The following is a 19,247-nucleotide window of genomic DNA, read 5'->3' as shown; positions in this document are numbered from 1 at the left end:
CCTGAATCCGTTATTATCTGAGGCTCATCATGAACTCCAAACATGAACCCTCTCTCTGGACTTGGAAAGTCATCAGAGCTCTTTGGATTGCACTTTTTCAGATCTGCAATCTGGTGACTATAGCTTTCCTCCTGTTTGGAAATATTAGGTGACTGGAGTAATGCTTCTTTAGGAGTCCAAAATACTAGGCAGATAAAGTGAAATCCTCAAGGACTGAGGTTCTTTGTCTGTCTCTGTCTTCTTGTGCAGTCTTTGGGGAAGTTTGGTGTTAGGGCCTCTCAATGCTAATTAGCTCCGGAGTAGCGAGAACATGGGAACAGATTCTCTGGGTCTCTGCCTCATTCCCTTCATAAGTCTTTTGGAGACAGGCCACCTTGGGTGGGTTTGGCACTCACTGCCTTCTGAGAACCAACCCGCAGGTGCCCAGCTGACTCACAGGCAGGTGAGGGACCCACAGGCCTGCTGAGTGCTCCAGTCTTCCTATCATCAATGAGCTTCATGTGACCTCTTCCTGGCCTATAGGAGAATAAAGGATTGAGTGATATCAAATTCCAGAGTTAGTATTGAATTATAATGAGGTTCTCACTCTGAGTCACTGAAAGGGAAGAGAAAATGAACATATGTACCTAACCTACATGTTCATAACATGGCAAGGGCCCTGGCACACAGCAGGAATTGGCTGAAAATGAATAAACCCTCTTTACAGAACAAACTTTGACATATGTGTATAGTCAAATTAATTTTTGGATCTTGACTTTTCTCATCCATCTGGCAATAGATAGCCAATAGTTTTTGTAGAAAAGGAGAGGATGGAGGTGTTGGGAGTGCAGAGACTCTCCTCTGGTAGCCTATTAGCATAATCTGTGCTTTGTGTTTTGTGCTACTGAGTCTGAATGGCTCTCTCATGATTCAGGACAAACTACTTCTCTTAATGCTTCTTGTCCCTTTCCATATATGAAAATACTGGAATGATTCAGGTTACTATTGTCTATGGTGTAACAGGAGGGCAAACTCCAGTAAAGATTGGACTACATGAAGAAAACCATTTTGAGAAGTTGGCATGAGGAGATGGGTTGAGAATTGAGAGTTGGAATTTTGATGTATGCAGGGGGACAGTGTTCTTGAAAAAAAAAAAAAAAAACCTAGCAGTGGAGCAAGGGTGGCCCAGCATATGCAAGAATCCAGAAGAAGGAGGCCTTGAAGACCCTTCCCCAGTCATACCTGGGATCACTCCTCAATCATTCAGGTACCCAGACACATGTGATGGAGTGGAAACCACCTCAATACTCTCTGGGATTCCAGTTCTTCTCTTTTCCCTTGGAAGAGTTCCTGATTCCTCCTCCCTAACATGCATGCACAAAATCATCATTTTTCCTGGTGAAATTTATTAGGAACACATTCTTCCAGTTTCTCAGTCCAAGAACTCTGAAATAATCATTGCACCTTCTCTTCCTCTCACACCTCATGCCCAGTTGTTAGTTTTATCATCGAAATATATCCAGAATACTATGATATTGAACAAATAAGTATCAAATGAAAGGATGAAAGAATAGGGTCTCGACTTGTGTGAATATTTTTAGAAACCCTAATACCTAAAACTTCAGAAGTTCCATTTTTTTGTTATACACAATGTCATTATTATCATTAATAAACCCTTAATAGCAAGAATGTCTGAGTAATATAGCATTGAAGTATAGGCTAGGAGTCAGATAGTGCCAGGTTTGAGACACAGTTCTGTCTAGAGTTTGATGACCTTAGTATCCTTATTACACCTCTCTAGATCTCAGTGTCCTGGTTACATGGAAATCCTAGTAATTAATCCATAAAGTTTTATAAGAATTTAATAAAATGAAGTGTTTACACTCAAGAGTATACACCTTAAAATATTCATATTTTCCTAAATCCCTGTTTCCTACTCCTCTTTTTCCTTAATCTTTTTCGTGTCTTTTGATTTCATGGTGGAGTGTACTCCTTCTCTTCTACTTTATGTTGCTATTCTCCCTAAGGTATGTGCTTTATAGAACCTCATTTATTTATTAATCCATTGATCTAGTGATAGGTGCCATTGAGTCACCAGACAGTGGCGTGATCTCAAGAGTTGTTAAAATACTGAAGCTTTTCTAAACTGTGTTGGTAAATGGTCACAGTCTTGGCTCCCTGGAATTGTTCCCTTTACCCCTGGCCCTTCTCTGGGATTCCCTGGATCTCTCTCTAAACTGGCAACTAAAGGACTAATGTCTGGCAGAGTGGGGCTTTTGGGAACCTGGCCACAGTCTAGGCTGGTATCCATTCTGATACCATTCTGGCCACAGCACTCCACCATCTAGTAGACAGAGATTATGTGTCTACTGTGTGCCATTCTCCACCCTTGGCAGGTCTGAGTCTCCCCCTCTTAGTACAGCTCTCAGCAGAGGCCTAGGGAACCTGGAGCCTGGGGGGACAGGACAGCTGTCACTGAGTTTATCCTTCTTGGACTGAGACATAGAAGACTGCAACCCATTCTTTTTGTCATTTTTTTCTTTGCCCACGTAGTCACAGTTGGGGGCAACTTTAGCATCTTGGCTGCATTTGTGGAGCCCAAACTGCACACCCCCATGTACTACTTCCTGGGGAATCTGTCTCTGCTGGACATTGGGTGCATCACTGTCACTGTTCCTGGTGTGTCTCCTGGCTCCCTAGTGCCTGAATTTCACAACTCTTCTTTTTCCACCTTCTGGCTGGTGTGGACTGTCACATCTTGACAGCCATGGTCTGTGACCACTACCTGGCCATCTGCTGGTCCCTCACCTACAGCACCTGCATGAGCTGTGAAGTCCAGGGTGCCTTAGTGGGCATTTGCTGCACAGTCTCCTTCATCAATGCTCTGACTCTCACATTGGCTGTGTCTGTGCTTGACTTCTGTGGTCCTAATGTGGTCAACCACTTCTACTGTCACCTCCCTCCCCTTTCCAGTTCACCTGATTCAGCATCTACCTCAATGGGTAGCTACTGTTTGTGGGAGTCACCTTTATGGGGGTGATCCCCATGATCCTTATCTCAGTATCCTATGCCCACATTGCTGCTGCAGCACTATGGATCCGCTCAGCTGAGGGGAGAAGGAAGGCATTCTTCACATATGACTCCCACCTTACTGTGGTCTGTATCATTTACTGAACTGGCTTCTTCAGTTACACACACCTGGGTTCCATCTCAGCCTCAGATAAGAACAAGGGGATTGGCACTCTCAGTACTATCCTCAATCCCATGCCGAGCCCTGTCTTCTATAGTCTCCAGAACCCTGACATGCAGGGTATCCTGAAGAGTGTGCTGATGGGGAACAGGCTCCAGGCATGAGCTGGAAAGGGGTATCAATATATCACTTCCTCCTTGAACACTCACCTAACTTGCTTATGCTGAAGGTCTGGGTGTGGGCAGGGGAAATCTTCAGGGTTGGGTCTAATGGATCAGGTAGACTTGGATTGAGGATAAAGGCTAAAGAACATAGGTAAAAAAATATCTAAGTTTCTGATAGAAAATGGACTAAAGGGAGAAAATTATAATGTGGGTTAGGAAATGGAAGATGACATATTTGTATGTATTTTTAAAAAATTTAATGACTGCTCAACTGACATATTAAAATGTTAATAAAAAGAAAAATGCTTGTCCCCCTTTTTAGACAAATATTATTTGATCTTTTCAAAAGATCCATCTTTAAGAAATAACTCTAGGATTTTGATGCTAAATTAGGGTTTGACATATACTCTAGGAGCAGAGTGTTGGTACCTGTCCAAGCATTCTGCAAACACCTTCTTCAGGACAGGATCATCAGACACCTATTCCCAAAACCACTTTTCCCTTCCTGACTAACTCATGGGTAGGCAGAACGCACTTACATGCCAGTGAATGAGCTGATTCTCAAGACCCTCTTCCAAAAGCAAGAGAACGTTTCATTATGTCAGGTTGTCAGGGTCTTAAACCCCCTTGCCCTTCTCTACCAGTGACAAGGGAAGGGGACACTCCCCATCAAGGGCAGACCGAGATAGGTAGGGCCGACGGACTGCCCGCTCCCAGCCCTCCGGGCGGAGGACAATCAGATGCGTCAGGGAGACCCGTCACAGCAGGAACTTGTTTATTGAGAAAATCACACAGTTTTGATGTAGGGTGGGGCTTAAGCAGGAGCCAATCAGCTTAAAGGTCAGCAAGGCAGTGGTGTTCACACAGGCGAGAGTTCCATAGGACTATATAGCAAGCACGAGTTGGTCACATTCATGGAACTGTTGTTAACCAATCCCTGACAGTGGTCTGGTTTATCGTCATGAACCTTTGAAACCTCCTTTGAGCCTTGATTTTGCTCACTTGCCAGGGAGTAAGGAGTCAGCCTGAGTTAGTTAACATGTCATTAGTCCCAACACATCCCCCTTTTTTGTTTTATATTAAGGGTGTGTCTGTCTTAGGTTGTCCCTGGGAGGCTCTTACCTGTCATGTACCATCACCCTAGTAGTTTGGGGTTCCGCCTTACTCAAAGGTGTGCCTGTCTTAGGTTGTCCACGGCAGAGCAACATCCTTACCCGTCATTGGACAATGAGGCTCTAGCCCTCACTTCTTGTCTTAAGTCGGTATGAGCTCCCCATGAATCTTACCCATCTTTGACTACCACCTTAGCACTTCAGGCGGGCCCGTCAGGAGGAGCAGGGCTTAAGGGAGAGACACTTAGACCCCAGTGTCCTGATACAAGTGATCCATGATCCTATAGGGCTCCCAATCATCATTATGAAGGACGGTATAATGCTGTCGGACCATGATGAGCTGCACAGACTTAGTCTGACTTTTCAGGAAATGGATAAGCTTATTGATTATGCAAGGCCCAAAGGTGAACACAAGGATAATGGTGATTAGCAGTCCCCTAAGTGGGAGGAGGTAGGGGAGCCACCTGTGTAACCCAATCCAGAGGAAATTAGAGTGGAGCTTGCTCCTACAATGTTCCAGATCTTCTTGTAGGTTTTTTATTTTATCTTGTACAATGCCAGAGCAGTTGGTGTAGAAACAGCACTTCTCACCAAGGAACAGGCAAAGCCATCCTTCCTTCCTTCGCCGTTAGCAGATCCAAACCATGACGATTTTGTGGGATGACAGCAGCCAAGGAATCAAGTTGAGACTGTAGATCTAAGATGGTAGAGCTGCAAAGTGCAATGCTAGGAGCTCTGTGTAGCTCTCAAGGAAGTCCACTGTCCAAAGTCATGAGGTCAGAGACTCTAATCTTAATCACTGTTGTCCCATTTTTGCTACTGCACATTACACTCTTTTTAAATGTCATTTAAGGAGTACACATATATTGACTCCTGAGTCTATATGAACATTAGTTAACACAATTTAACATTGTATCTAAAACATGAATTAAAGAAAGACTGAGAGAGCTTTTAACTTTCCTTTTGTGTGGCAAAATGTTCTTATGTTTCACAATATTAACCTTTAAACAAATCAGGCTCTGACTTTTAGAAATACATTTACACTTAAAATTTTCTCAGTGTAAAAAGTAACAAATTTTACATATACCCTATTGATAACAGGTCCTATAATAGAACATTAAATGATAGAAATAAATCCCCATTAAAATTTACTCTTTATAATTACAATTACAGACAAGTTTAGTTTGGAGAATAGCAGCTTGATAAATTCCCTGTTTTAAAAACTTGTATACCTGGAAAATATGAACACATTTAATATGCAAAGAGTGACACTTCACAATTACCTTGACACTTTTATATTACCCAATTTAGTTTTTAAAGAAAAATTTAGACTCTAATGTAGTACACTACTCTAACAGTTGTTTGACTATAATTGTATACCCCAATTTTTAAGACTAATTGTTCTAAAGAATAAAACTTAATAGACAAAAAGTTGAGTAAATTAGGGGGTTTTCAAGATGGCAGACTAGAGGGTGGTTGCATTTAATGTTGCTCCAGGACTCAGGATTCAAAAGAGATATTGAGAGACTTGGGACCAACTCAAAGCCGCTGGGTGAGTCTCTCCCGTTGGGGAGGCATCCCAGATGGGGAAGTAGTCCTGGAACGTAGGGAACTTTGTGAAGTAGAGTTGCCCAGAGAGACACCCCTCCCCCCACTGGAGCAGTGAACAGGGATAACTGGGAGCATCGTAGAGGAGGCCCCTCAGCACTGTGCTCGGACTTGGAGCAACCCACCGGGCTTCGTCGGCCGCCCAGAGGAGGGGGCCACATAGCCAGGCGATTAGGTGCAGAGCAGGGTCCCAGGACCTAGGTGGCTTCTGGGTGGAAGACTGCAGAGACAAGCTGAGAGGCGGAGCGAAGGTTCCAGGACTGCGGGAAACTTCTCTGAGGAGAGGCAGCCTAAAGAGACTCATCTGCGAAGAGAAAGGCTCCCAGGCCCAGGAGGTAGGTCCAGGCCCCTGGGAACATTGCCTGGGAAGGCTGCCCTGCCCAGGCGGTAGTTGTGTATTGAGGGGAACCTCCAGGAGGGGAACTGACCAGCGAGACCTCCCCACTGGGTGAGTCTTCCCCGCCGGGTGAGGTTTTCCCACAAGGACGATAAAACCAGAGACACAGGCCCAACCAGGCTTTGCCTCAGCCCACAGCCTAGTTCCCCTTTGGTTGACCATTAGTCAACAAGTGGAGGCACCTCTGCCCACTAGCAGGGAATATACCCCACCTGAAGGCCACCACCCCTAGAGAGGCAACTTCCTTGGGGAGCACCGCATTATCAACTTCCTCCAAGACTTCAGGCTACTGAAGGCTAAGAGGGGAAATACTAGAAATCTTAAGGGATATTATAAGTCAATAGAGGAAATCTGCAACATCTCAGCAGTCCACTGATACCTGAACAATATGAGAAAACAAGGAAAGAAAATGCCTCAAACAAACCTAGATGTTACATCAATAAATTCCAATGACAGCATGGCAGAAGAAATGACAGAAAGGGAGTTCAGAATGTATGTAATTAACATGATAAGAGAAGCAAATGATGAGATGAAAGAGCAAATACAGGCATTGAATGATCGCACCAATTGACAGTTAAAAGAGCAAATGTGGGAAGCAAAAGATCAATAAAGAGTTAGAGATATTGAAAAAAAAACAAACAGAAATCCTCGGAATGAAGGAAACAATAAACCAAATTAAGAACCCCATTGAAAACACAACCAATAGGATAGAACACTTGGAAGTCAGAATCTCAGATATTGAAGACAAAATATTTAATTTTGAAAACAAAGTTGAACAAACCAAGAAGATGGTAAGAAATCATGAACAGAATCTCCAAGAACTATGAGATATCATGAAAAGGCCAAATTTAAGAATTATTGGGATTGAGGAAGGCTTAGAGAAACAAACCAAAGGAATGAACAATCTATTCAATGAAATAATTTCAGAAAATTTCCCAAATCTGAAGAATGAAATGGAAAATCACGTTCAAAAGGCTTATAGGACTCCAAATACACAAAATTACAACAGACCCACACCAAGGCACATTATAATGAAAATACCTAACATACAAAATAAAGACAGAATTTTAAAGGCTGTGAGAGAAAAGAACCAAATTACATTCAGAGGGAAACCAATACGGATATCAGCAGATTTTTCAATCCAGACCTTAAAAGCTAGAAGAGCCTGGAACAACATTTTTCATTTTTGCCTGAAAGAAAATGGATGCCAACCAAGAATCTTATACCCAGCAAAACGTACCTTCAGATTTGATGATGAAATAAAATCCTTCCATGAAAGCAAAAGCTAAAAGAATTTACAAAAAGAAAGCCAGCATTACAGAACATTCTCAGCAAAATATTCCATGAGGAAGAGATGAAAAACAAAGAAGCAAATCAGCAAAGGGAGGAGTTATCCTAAAGGAACTATCAAATAAAGGAAGAAACAAGTCGTGTAAAATAAATAAATAAATAAATAAAATGAGTCAAATGACCAGGAATACAATTCAAATCTCAATAATAACCCTGAATATTAATGGCCTGAATTCATCAATCAAAAGACATAGACTGGCAGATTGTATTAAAAAGAAAGATCCAACAATATGTTGCCTACAGGAGACTCCCCTCATAGAAAGAGGTACCCATAGACTAAAGGTGAAAGGATAGGGAAAAACATACCATGCACATGGACTCAGCAAAAAAGCTGGGGTATCCATCCTCATTTCAGATAATGTGGACTTCAAGTCAAAGTTAGTCAGAAGGGATAATGAAGGACATTTCATACTGTTTAAGGGAACCATAAATCAGCAAGATATAACAATCATAAATATCTATGCCCCAAACAGTGGCTCATCCACGTATGTGAAACAAATCCTTCTCAATCTCAGAAACCAAATAGACAATAATACAATAGGACTAGGTGATTTTAACATGCCTCTCTCACCACTGGACAGATCTTCCAAACAAAAATTAAACAAAGAAACCATCGAACTCAATAACACAATCAATAATTTAGACTTAACAGACATTTATAGAATATACCATCCAACGAAGAGTGAATACACTTTCTTCTCAGCAGCACATTTGTCCTTCTCTAAAATAGACCATATATTATGCCACAAAGCTAATGTTAGCAAATACAAGAAGATAGAGTCACTACCTTGTATTCTATCAGCTCATAATGGATTGAAATTAGAAATAAATGAAAGAGTACAAAACAGAAATTACTCCAAAACCTGGAGAATAAATAATATGCTATTATATGATGAATGGATAACAGAAGATATTAGGAAGGAAATTAAAAAATTCTTAGAGGTAAATGAGAACAAAGAAACATCATATGAAAATCTCTGGGACACTATGAAAGCAGTACTTAGAGAAAAATTTATTTCATGGAACGCATTCAATAAAAGAAGTAAAACTCAACAAATAAACAACCTAACACTACAGCTCAAAGTCCTAGAAAAAGAAGAACAGACCAACACCAAAAGTAGTAGAAGACAGGAAATAGTTAAACTCAGAGCTGAAATCAATAAAATTGAAACAAAAGAAACAATACAAAAATTGACAAAATAAATAGTTGGTTCTTCGAAAAAATAAACAAAACTGATAAACCCTTGGCCACACTAACAAAGAGAAGATGAGAAAAAACCCAAATGACTAAAATTCAGAATGAACAAGGAAATATCACAGCAGACACGATTGAAATACAAAACATAATTAGAAGCTATTTTAAAAATCTATACTCCAACAAAATTGAAAAGTTTGAAGACATCAACAAGTTTCTAGAGACATATGAATTGCCTAAACTAAACGAGGAGGACATAAACAATTTAAATAGATCAATTTCCAGTAATGAAATAGAAGAAGTCATCAAAAGCCTACCAACAAAGAAAAGTCCAGGACCTGATGGGTTCTCAGCCAAGTTCTACAAAACCTTTAAAGAAGACCTCATTCCAATACTTTTCAAAGTATTCCCTGAAATAGAAGAGGAGTGAACTCTCACGAACTCATTCTATGAAGCCAATACCACACTGATACTTAAACTAGACTGAGACACATCGAGGAAAGAAAACTTTAGACCAATATCCTTAATGAACATCGACGCAAAAACTCTCAACAAAATTTTAGCAAATCACATACAAAAACATATTAAAAAGATAGTGCACCATGATCAAGTGGGTTTTATCCCAGGGATGCAAGGTTGGTTCAACATTCGGAAATCAATAAATGTAATTCACCATATCAACAGACTTAAAGTCAAGAATTGCATTTCAATAGATGCAGAAAAAGCATTTGATAAAATACAGCACCCCTTCATGCTCAAAACACTAGAAAAAATAGGGATAGTGGGAATGTTCCTTAACATTGTAAAGGCCATCTACGCTAAGCCCATGGCCGATATCATTCTAAATGGTGAAAAATTGAAAGCATTCCCCCTAAAATCTGGAACAAGGCAGGGATGACCTCTTTCACCACTTCTATTCAATATCATCCTTGAAACTCTAAGCAGAGCAATTAGACAGACCAAAGAAATTAAAGGGATAGGAATAGGAAAAGAAGAACTCAAACTATCCCTATTTGCTGATGATATGATTATATATTTAGAGAAACCAGGAAATTCCTCCAGAAAACTTTTAGAACTCATAAGTGAATTCAGTAAAGTAGCGGGATATAAGATCAATGCGCATAAATTGAATGCATTTTTATACATAAGTGATGAATTTTCAGAAAGAGAAGTTAGGAAAACTACCCCATTCACAATATCTTCAAAAAAAATAAAATACTTGGGAATCAATCTCACAAAAGAGGTGAAAGACCTCTACAATGAGAACTACAGAACACTAAAGAAAGAAATTAATAAAACCTTAGAAGATGGACAGATCTCCCATGTTCTTGGATAGGCATATTGTCAAAATGGCCATACTACCAAAAGTGCTACACAGATTCAATGCAATTCCAATTAAAATCCCAATGATGTACCTTACAAAAATAGTACAAGCAATCATGAAATTCATCTGGAAAAATAAGAAACCCAAAATAGCTAAAGCAATCCTTCACAGGAAAAATGAAACTGGGGGTATTCCAATACCACAACTTCAACTATACTACAAAGCAATAGTAACAAAAACGGCATGTTATTGGTACCAAAATAGACAGGTAGATCAATGATACAGAATAGAGGACATGGACACAAACCCAAATAAATACAATTTTCTCATACTAGACAAAGGGGCCAAAAATATGCAATGGAGAAAAGATAGCCTCTTCAACAAATGGTGGTGGGAAAATTGGAAATCTATATGCAACAGAATGAAACTAAACCCATATCTCTCACCGTGCATGAAACTAAACTGAAAATGGATTAAGGACCTGGGAATTAGACCAGAGACCCTGAAGATTGTAGAAGAAAAAGTAGGTCCAGATCTTCAACATGTCGACTTAGGACCAGACTTTCTTAACAGGACTCCCATAGCACAAGAAATAAAAGCAAGAATCAGTAACTGGGATAGATTCAAACTAAAAAGCTTTCTCTCAGCAAAGGAAACTATCAGCAATGCAAAGAAAGAGCCTACAGAGTGGGAGAAAATCTTTGCCAATCATCCTTCAGATAGAGCACTAATCTCCAGAATCTATAAAGAATTCAAAAACTCAACACCAAGAATGCAAATAACCCAATCGACAAATGGGCTAAGGAAATGAACAAACACTTCACAGAAGACCTACAAGCAATCAACAAACATATGGAAAAATGTTCAACATCTCTAGTAATAAGAGAAATGCAAATCAAAACCACCCTAAGATTCCATCTCACCCCAATTAGAATGGCCATTATCAAGAATACAAGCAACAACAGGTGTTGGAGAGGATGTGGGGAGAAAGGTACACTCATACATTGCTGGTGGGGCTGCAAATTAGTGCAGCCACTCTGGAAAGCAGTATGGAGATTCCTTAGAAAACTTGGAATGGAACCACCATTTGACCCAGCTATCCCACTCCTAGGCCTATACCCAAAGGACTTACAATCAGCATACTACAGTGATACAGCCACATCAATGTTCATAGCTGCTCAATTCACAATAGCCAGATTGTGGAACCAACTTATATGCCTTTCAATTGATGAATGGATGAAGAAACTGTGGCATATATATACAATGGAATACTATTCACCCATAAAGAATGATAAAATTATGGCATTTGCAGGCAAATGGATGAAATTGGAGAATATCATGCTAAGTGAGATAAGCCAACCTCAAAAAACCAAAGGAAGAATGATCTCGCTGATAAGTGGATGATGACACATAATGGGGTGTGGGAGGGGTTAGTTTTAGGGTTAGGGAGGGGGGCAAGAATGGAGGAAGGAAGGACTGTATAGAGGGAAAAGAAGGGTGGAAGGTGAGGGGGAAAGGGAAAAAAATAACAGAATGAATCAACCAACATTACCCTATGTAAATTTATGATTACACAAATGGTATGCCTTTAGTTCTATGTACAAACAAAGAAACAACATGTATCCCATTTGTTTATAATTTAAAAAAAAAGAATTCAAACTAAAAAAAAAAAATAGACCATCATCAGCAACTTAGCAAAGTCCCAAGCACTTAGCAAAACATGTCTCTAAATAAAAAATAGAAATGTTTGAGATGTACCTCAGAAGTTCAATTCCTGGTTAACTGCCCCCCCTTAATTTAAATAATCTTCTTTAATTTTTTTTCTACCTTGAAATGAGTGTCCAAGTACTTCCACATTATGAAAAATATTACGTGAACTTCCAATAACTTGCTTTGGATCTGGCAATATAGTTCAGTGGTAGAGTGTGTGCCTAGTATACATGAGACCTTGGGTTTGATCTTCAGCACTAGAGAAAGAAAAATTGCATTGCTTTGGTTTTGGCTTATAATTAATTAATGTAATATTGGGAATTATGATCCTATATGAACATAAAACATACAAGTTTTTAAACTATTGAGAAAGAAAAATAAAAGTAAATATAATTTAAAAAATAAAATAAAAGAGTAAATTAGTGTTTCTAAGAAATCCTTGTTATTTTACCATATAGATTAAACTTTGGTTTATATAAGAACATTAGTATTTCACCTTAGGCAAAACATTAAATATCTTTAACTCTTTCACATACATATAACCAACCTAGTTACATGCAAACTTGTTGAAATTTGCCCTTTACTTACATAGACTTTCCTAGCACTTATTTAGACCCTCATGTATTTTATCACATAAGCACTTTCTTACCCCAAAACATTTTGTTTTTCACTAAATATATTTCCATATCTAGAACCTTTTATTTTTTCTTTCCTATCTGTTGACCTTTTTGTTCACATTCTGAAACAACTCTTATGAAATTTCTTAATTTATATAAATTATTCCATCTTAATAAGATTAAATATTTTGTTATTTATACTACTCTAATTGAAAAACAGTTGAAACCTTTAGAACCCTTTGTATATAGAATTATACCTGTTAGGACATAACTCTTAGTAACCTTGTTTTTAGTTTAGTGATGATGACACAAAACAATTTTCTCTACAAACACACTTGAGTAATCCCATGCATGTCAACTCTAATTCACTTATTTTGTAAAAACCAAGATATCAGACAAGTGTCCTGAACAGTATTTGCCATCTTTTTCTTGTTGAAGGAAAGTCCTAGAAAAATTGATGTTAAACATTTATAAACATCAACATTTTATTAGTTTGACCACCTAGAGACTTGTGAGTTAATTTTAAAGACATTTTACTTCTATTAGTTTACCCAATTTAAATTGAACCTTTTGAAATCACGTGAATTAAAAATATTTGGATCCATTTTTAAATTTTAATTTTAGGAGTGCTCAGTTTTGATACAGACAAAACATGACATCAGACAGCATGACATACACATAACACAAAATCAAAGGCCTTGAAACTTTGTAGGTGAATCTCCATTGCAATGTAACAGATGTTCAAAAACTCTAGTTGAATAAAAAAATAAAATAGAACTGATCAAAAAAGTCATGAGTTCAAAACACATGTAGAATTCAAAAAAAAAAAAAAACAAGAGTCCTGGAAAAATGATACGGCCATTAATTACTTTAGTAAAGCACCATAAACTTTACTTTTGCTGGAGTTCAGGTAAGACACTTTTTGCTCTTTTTTTTTTTTCTTTTTCCTTGGGTTTGAGACTGGTCTCCCACTGAGTCTTCTGGCTTCCTCCATTTACATTTCAACTTAAGCCTTGACTGAGATCTGGATCTGAAAGGGACCAAAATGTTCTAGCAGAACTTGATGCCTAGGGCATTTTAACCCTTATTCCTGGTTAGTAATCAATTCAGGTTTGGACACAGAAAATTATGAAACAATTATCTCCCAATACTTGTGAGGACTGGGGCTACTATATCATAGTCCTTACTAGGACATGCCACTGATGGTTGGGTTGGTTACTCCTTCCACACCAGCATATGTGGGACCTTGTGATAGGAGGACTAGGTGGGCTGGGCTGGGGAATGGAAGTAGAAACAGCAGAGTCAGAATTTGGAGGAGGAGGAAGGATTGAGAGGGGGAGAAGAAAGAGGCGTTCAAGTTTGCAGGAAGTGCAGAGAAGTGCAAGAAAGAAGAGACTTGAAGATAAGGAATCCCTTTCCATCTGCCCACTCGCTTGCAGAAGCTGTGTCCCAATATCTTTGGTAGCCACAATCCACCTTCCCATGGCACGATCTTTCATCCCTACACAGGCCAATTTGTGATCAGTAGTCATTCCTTCCCAAACTAACATTTTAACATTTACCGGGAGGGCCATACAGGAAGGGGGGAGGTTAGAATATGTGAGTTCTTGCCCAGTATCATAAAATGGCCACTGGGAAGATTTCCTGCCATCTGGATGGAGGAGGGTGAGGGCTTTCATTGGAGTCTGATGTGGCTCCAGAATACAAGATGGCAGCAATGAGCCTCCCTGGGGCAGTAGTGGACCTTCCCTATGTGTAGAGGCTCGCTGTCCTCATGGTTCCTCAACCTTGGGAGGAGCGGATGGAGATGGATTGGGCTTCTCATTAAAGGTCTCCCAACATTGTTTACTATGTGACAAGTTTCTGGAAGAAGATGCAACGGGAGGAGCCGGCAGTTCTTTAGGCGGTGGTTCTTTGGGGAGAAACTTGGAGCCCCCTTTGGGAGGTCCTGGAGAGAAGCAGGCCTTAAGGGTGGATAATGTAGGGCAGACTCCCAATGGGGGACCCTCCCCTAAACTGATTACCCTCTTCTTAACGAGTTGTTCTACACAATCCCATGTGGACCAGTCAAAAAGATTAGCAGCAGGAAGCCAAGGGGCCACCAGAGTAAAGGTGTCCCAAGCTTTTTCCGCCTGTGTATCAGACCACTCAAGGCCCCTACTCTTCAGCATGAGTCTAAGAGCTGAGAGCGCAGGGTCACCATGTGTGGTGTGTGTTTGCCCCATCTTTTCAGGGATGCCTTACCTTGGAACTCGCTTGGCCTGATCTGCCAGTACCTTCAGTTTTGAAACTGCCTCTTCGCTTTGGCTGCGGTTCAGCCTTGAGGGGCCACAAGTTGGGCGCCAGATGTCAGGGTCGTAAGCCCCCTTGCCCTTCTTGACCAGCAACAAGGGAAGGGGACACTCCCCAACAAGTTCAGACCAGGATAGGTAGGGTCGACTGACCGCCTGCTCCCAGCCCTCCGGGCGGAGGACAAACAGACGCGTCAGGGAGACCCGTCTCAGCAGGAACTCGTTTATTGAGGAAATCACACAGCTTTTATGTAGGGTGGGGGCTAGGTGGGAACCAATCAGCTTAAAGGTCAGCAAGGCAGGGGGGTTCACGCAGGTGAGAGTTCCATAGGACTATATGGCAAGCATGAGCTGATCATGTTCGCAGAACTGTTGTTAACCAATCCCTGATGGTGGTCAGGTTTATTGTCATGAACCTTTGAATCTGCCTTTGAGCCTTGATTTTGCTCACTCACCAGGGAGTAAGGAGTCAGCCTGAGTTAGTTAATGTGTCATTAGTCCCAACATCAGGTGTGTAAGGCCCTCCATCTTTTCTTCCAGGACCCTCCAACTGAATTTTTATCTCCCAACCACAGCCTCTTTCACGTGACTCATGTGACCCTTTGATTGGAGTCACTGATCTTAATCTTCTCTGTGGCTCACACAGCATGACAATGTCAAAATTATTTCTGTATTTCTTGCAACTTCATTTGCTCTCTTCATCTGGGTCACAAGCTCGTTCAGGGCAGATTCCATGTCTTTTGTTACACCATGTCCTTCAAACACCCAGCAGAGAGTCAAGTAGATAGATAGTCCATGTTCCAGCAGTCTTGTGGATTAACTGATACTAGGAAGCATGAACTGCGAGAAGACACTTATCTTCTGTCAGAGGTCAGTGAAACTGCTAGAGGTTTTCAAAACACCCTAAAAGACCCAATATTGAGATAATATAGAGATATAAAGGGAATTTTTTTTAAAAAAAGAATTTTTTTTTGTGATGCAGCAAAACAATCATTGTATTTGACATAATAGGGAGAAGTTTTGCTGACTGCATAAACTTCATTATCAGTTCTTAAAATTAAGAAAAACTGCCTAAAGCTAAAACTGAAAAAGTGTCTCCTTGCAAATAACCAGAAAAACAGCACGTGGTTGGCAAAAGCTTAGCACAGACCATCAGAATAGGAAATCTTATTGCATCCAAAGTCTGGGGGCACATATTAGAGATGTGGGATAGAGATAATAAATAAATGATCATAAGTTATGCAAAAGTGTTTACTTTCTTTAATTCTTGTTCTAAAGTGAATGGTTTCTAACTCTGCTATGCACATATGATTAATTTGTGTTTCATGTAATAAATTTAAATAAAAAACATAGTTTTGTTTAAAAAAGAAAAACTTCATTATTGACCTGAAAAGATATTTGGCAGATATTGCTAAATTTAGAAAGTGATGGTGATGTGAGATCTGAATGGGGTGAAGAACATTCAGGTGAATATCCTCCAATTGCAGGTCGTGGTTCCCTCTATGGAGGGGAATAGAACTGGAGGGCACTGGGAAATGGAGAAGGACTATTGAATTTTATCCCATTTACTCTGATATTATTTGAAGTTTTTCACCAAATTCTATAATTCAAAAAAAGTGATTGAATTTTTAAAAGTGTAAATGGTGGGCCTGGGGTTGTGGTTCAGTGGTAGAGGGCTTGCCAAGCATGTGTGAGGCCCTGGGTTTGATTATCAGCACCACAGTATAATATAGTATTGTGTCCATCTACAACTAACACACACACACATATAAGTTGTGAATGGTGAAAGTGTGGGAAGGGGTAGACTGAGTTGACAGGTGGTGTTTTTTCTTCAGCCTTTAAAGTGTCTGGTGTCATCCTCACTTTGGAGAAAACTAGTACATTGACCTCTCCATCCTGTACAAGGCCATATGTCCACTTTCCCAGGATTCACAAAATGTGGAAAACACAAAATGTGGTTATCTTGTCCATCTATTCACTCCTGAATTAAGAGCTAAACCCACTGTCCCTGTCCTTTAGAGAGTATTCCCAGTGCACCTTCTGGCCTTTCCCTATGTCCTGGCCCTAAAAACTGAAATATCATGCTTCACACCACACCAAACCTCATCTGGCACCATCCTCAACATCTGTTTGTCTCTAGCACCCCTGCCCTACTGCCTTGTTTTCACTCTCTTTAAGTTCAGTTGAAGATAGTGACCAACCTTGGTTGAGATCCATGTGTGCCCTTTGTGAACATAGGTTCACAGACTCCTGGCACTGAAAGCAGTATTTTAGTATGCCAGTCCCAAGTTCAGATGATTTGTATCCAGAGGAACACATTCCAGCTGTTATAATTCCTCAACACACCTGTGACCTTTTGAGGCCATCTGTGACCCACCTGTGAAGTTAAGCATTCACATGTGTCTACCTGGAGATGTGTCCACACATCACAACCATTCTACCTCCCACATCCTACATCCCCCTTCCAGCCTACACCCAGAGCCTTACCACGTGTCCAGCACAGAGAAAAGCACCTCTGGGACTCAGGACAACCCTAGCACTAGGGCGCTTTCTATTACTATTCTAATACCACATAACGGTAATTAAAAAGCACTTTAAAATCTAAGTTCTCATTTGGATTTTGCAACAGCACAGTTAACGTCATCCACAGTGACAACCAGGGCCAGGATTAGACAGTCATAAAGCCATGTTTTAAACAATTCTCATTTCACAGTTAAAAAAGTGCAGACAGGCTAGGTGATTTGCCAGAGTGTGTGAAGTTAGAAAGTAGAGCAACCTCCAAGTAGTGGCTTCTAGGCCAACATTTTTACCTTCTCCCTGTCTTTAGAAAATAACTGAATGATTCAAGATTCACAGAGTGATACTAATTCTAGGTGGAACTAGTCTCAGATAGACAAAAGGTAGTAAAGCTGAATGAAGAAAGTCTAAATAGGACACATGGAGACCCTAGTTCTAATCCAGGTCTAAAGCACCTTAGCTTATGTGAGTTCTTGAATCCTCAATTTCTCTATCTGTAAAATTAGTCTCTTCCAAGAATTTCAGACATTTTTTTCATTCCCTACTACATGGTAAATGCTCAGACTCACACAGGAAGCCAAGGGATAGAGGGAAATAAGTGACTATGTGCAAGTAAGTGGATAAAAATAAAGATGAGAACAGGTACATAAACCCATCAACAAATCATCACCATAGATCTCTGATGGATAGACCTGGTTCGTGGGCATCAGAAACTGAACCGATGCCCAAATTGGATGTGGTGGCAGTGGGCCAGGAAGAGATGTGAAGACCTGAGAGGCAGCAATATGTGAAAATGGAAGGAAGTGATGTTGAGAAGGAGCCCTGGAACATCAGCCAGAAAATATTTAACTTTGTTGTTAGAGTTTGTGTTTGTGTAATCTGGGGCAACAAAGATATCAGGGCCCTAATGGAGCTCAGACATTTATTTGGTGGTTAAGGGTGCTTGTCCAGGCCTGTATATCAGGAAGGGCAAATATGATCCCACATCTTCTATATGGCAGAGAGCAAGCTGGGAGGCTGAGGCCTTTGCTTCTTCAAGTCACCCAGTGAAGACATCATTGGGTGAGGAGTAGTGAGAGCTGGGTCCCAGGATAACACCACCATGTGACATCAGACCAGTTGGCTCTGCAGGCTCCATTTTTTTTCATCTATGAAATAAATATTCTGAGGATTAAGTGACTTGAGCTTCAGAATTATTGAATTGATGTTAGGTATAGTGTAGCTGTTGAAATTCCATTGGATTTTTAGTTGAAGGGGTTACCATATTCCTAGAATCTGTGCTCACTCTCTCTCAAATAAGGGGCAGAGCATGGATTCACCCACCCAAGTCCACTAAATAATAACCACTCCAATCCTCTGGCCAATGCTACGGGCCTTGTACCATATTTGACTGCACTTTCATGAAAGAACTAGTGAAGGGCTTAGACCTACAGAAGCTACCATGTCTCCCCCAACAATGGAATTAATCTTGAGTCCCCAGACTCCTCAGTATATTTTGGTGTATCAGACTAATTGATAAACTTTGTTAACTTCCCCAGCTCCACAGGGCCTCAGGAGGCTCTCCTCCAGCAACTATTTCCATTGAGACAGGCAAGGCCAGGACTGGGGACTGAAGTTCTTGTGAGTGCCATAAATGGTATCCTCTAATTAGCTCCCAAATGAGATTTTAGGATAAAGAAGCCTAGGGGATAAGGTAAACCCAAGGATTTAGATTGTCTTTGCTAATAAGACCAGGGGAAGACCCTTAGGAAAGAATAACTTTCTTTTTGGTACTTAGTCTGAAAGGACCTGGA

General features: G+C 40.3%; 2 pseudogenes; both read left to right on the top strand.

Moving 5' to 3' along the window:
* LOC124979393 (myomesin-2-like) overlaps positions 1 to 19,247 on the top strand; it is a 460,208-nt pseudogene that overhangs the window by 221,029 nt on the left and 219,932 nt on the right.
* LOC124981209 (olfactory receptor 139-like) lies at positions 1,956 to 3,333 on the top strand (annotated as a pseudogene).

This window comes from Sciurus carolinensis, chromosome 3 (assembly GCF_902686445.1).
Source record: "Sciurus carolinensis chromosome 3, mSciCar1.2, whole genome shotgun sequence".
Lineage (NCBI taxonomy): Eukaryota > Metazoa > Chordata > Mammalia > Rodentia > Sciuridae > Sciurus > Sciurus carolinensis.
This window is presented reverse-complemented; position numbering and strand designations above follow the sequence as displayed.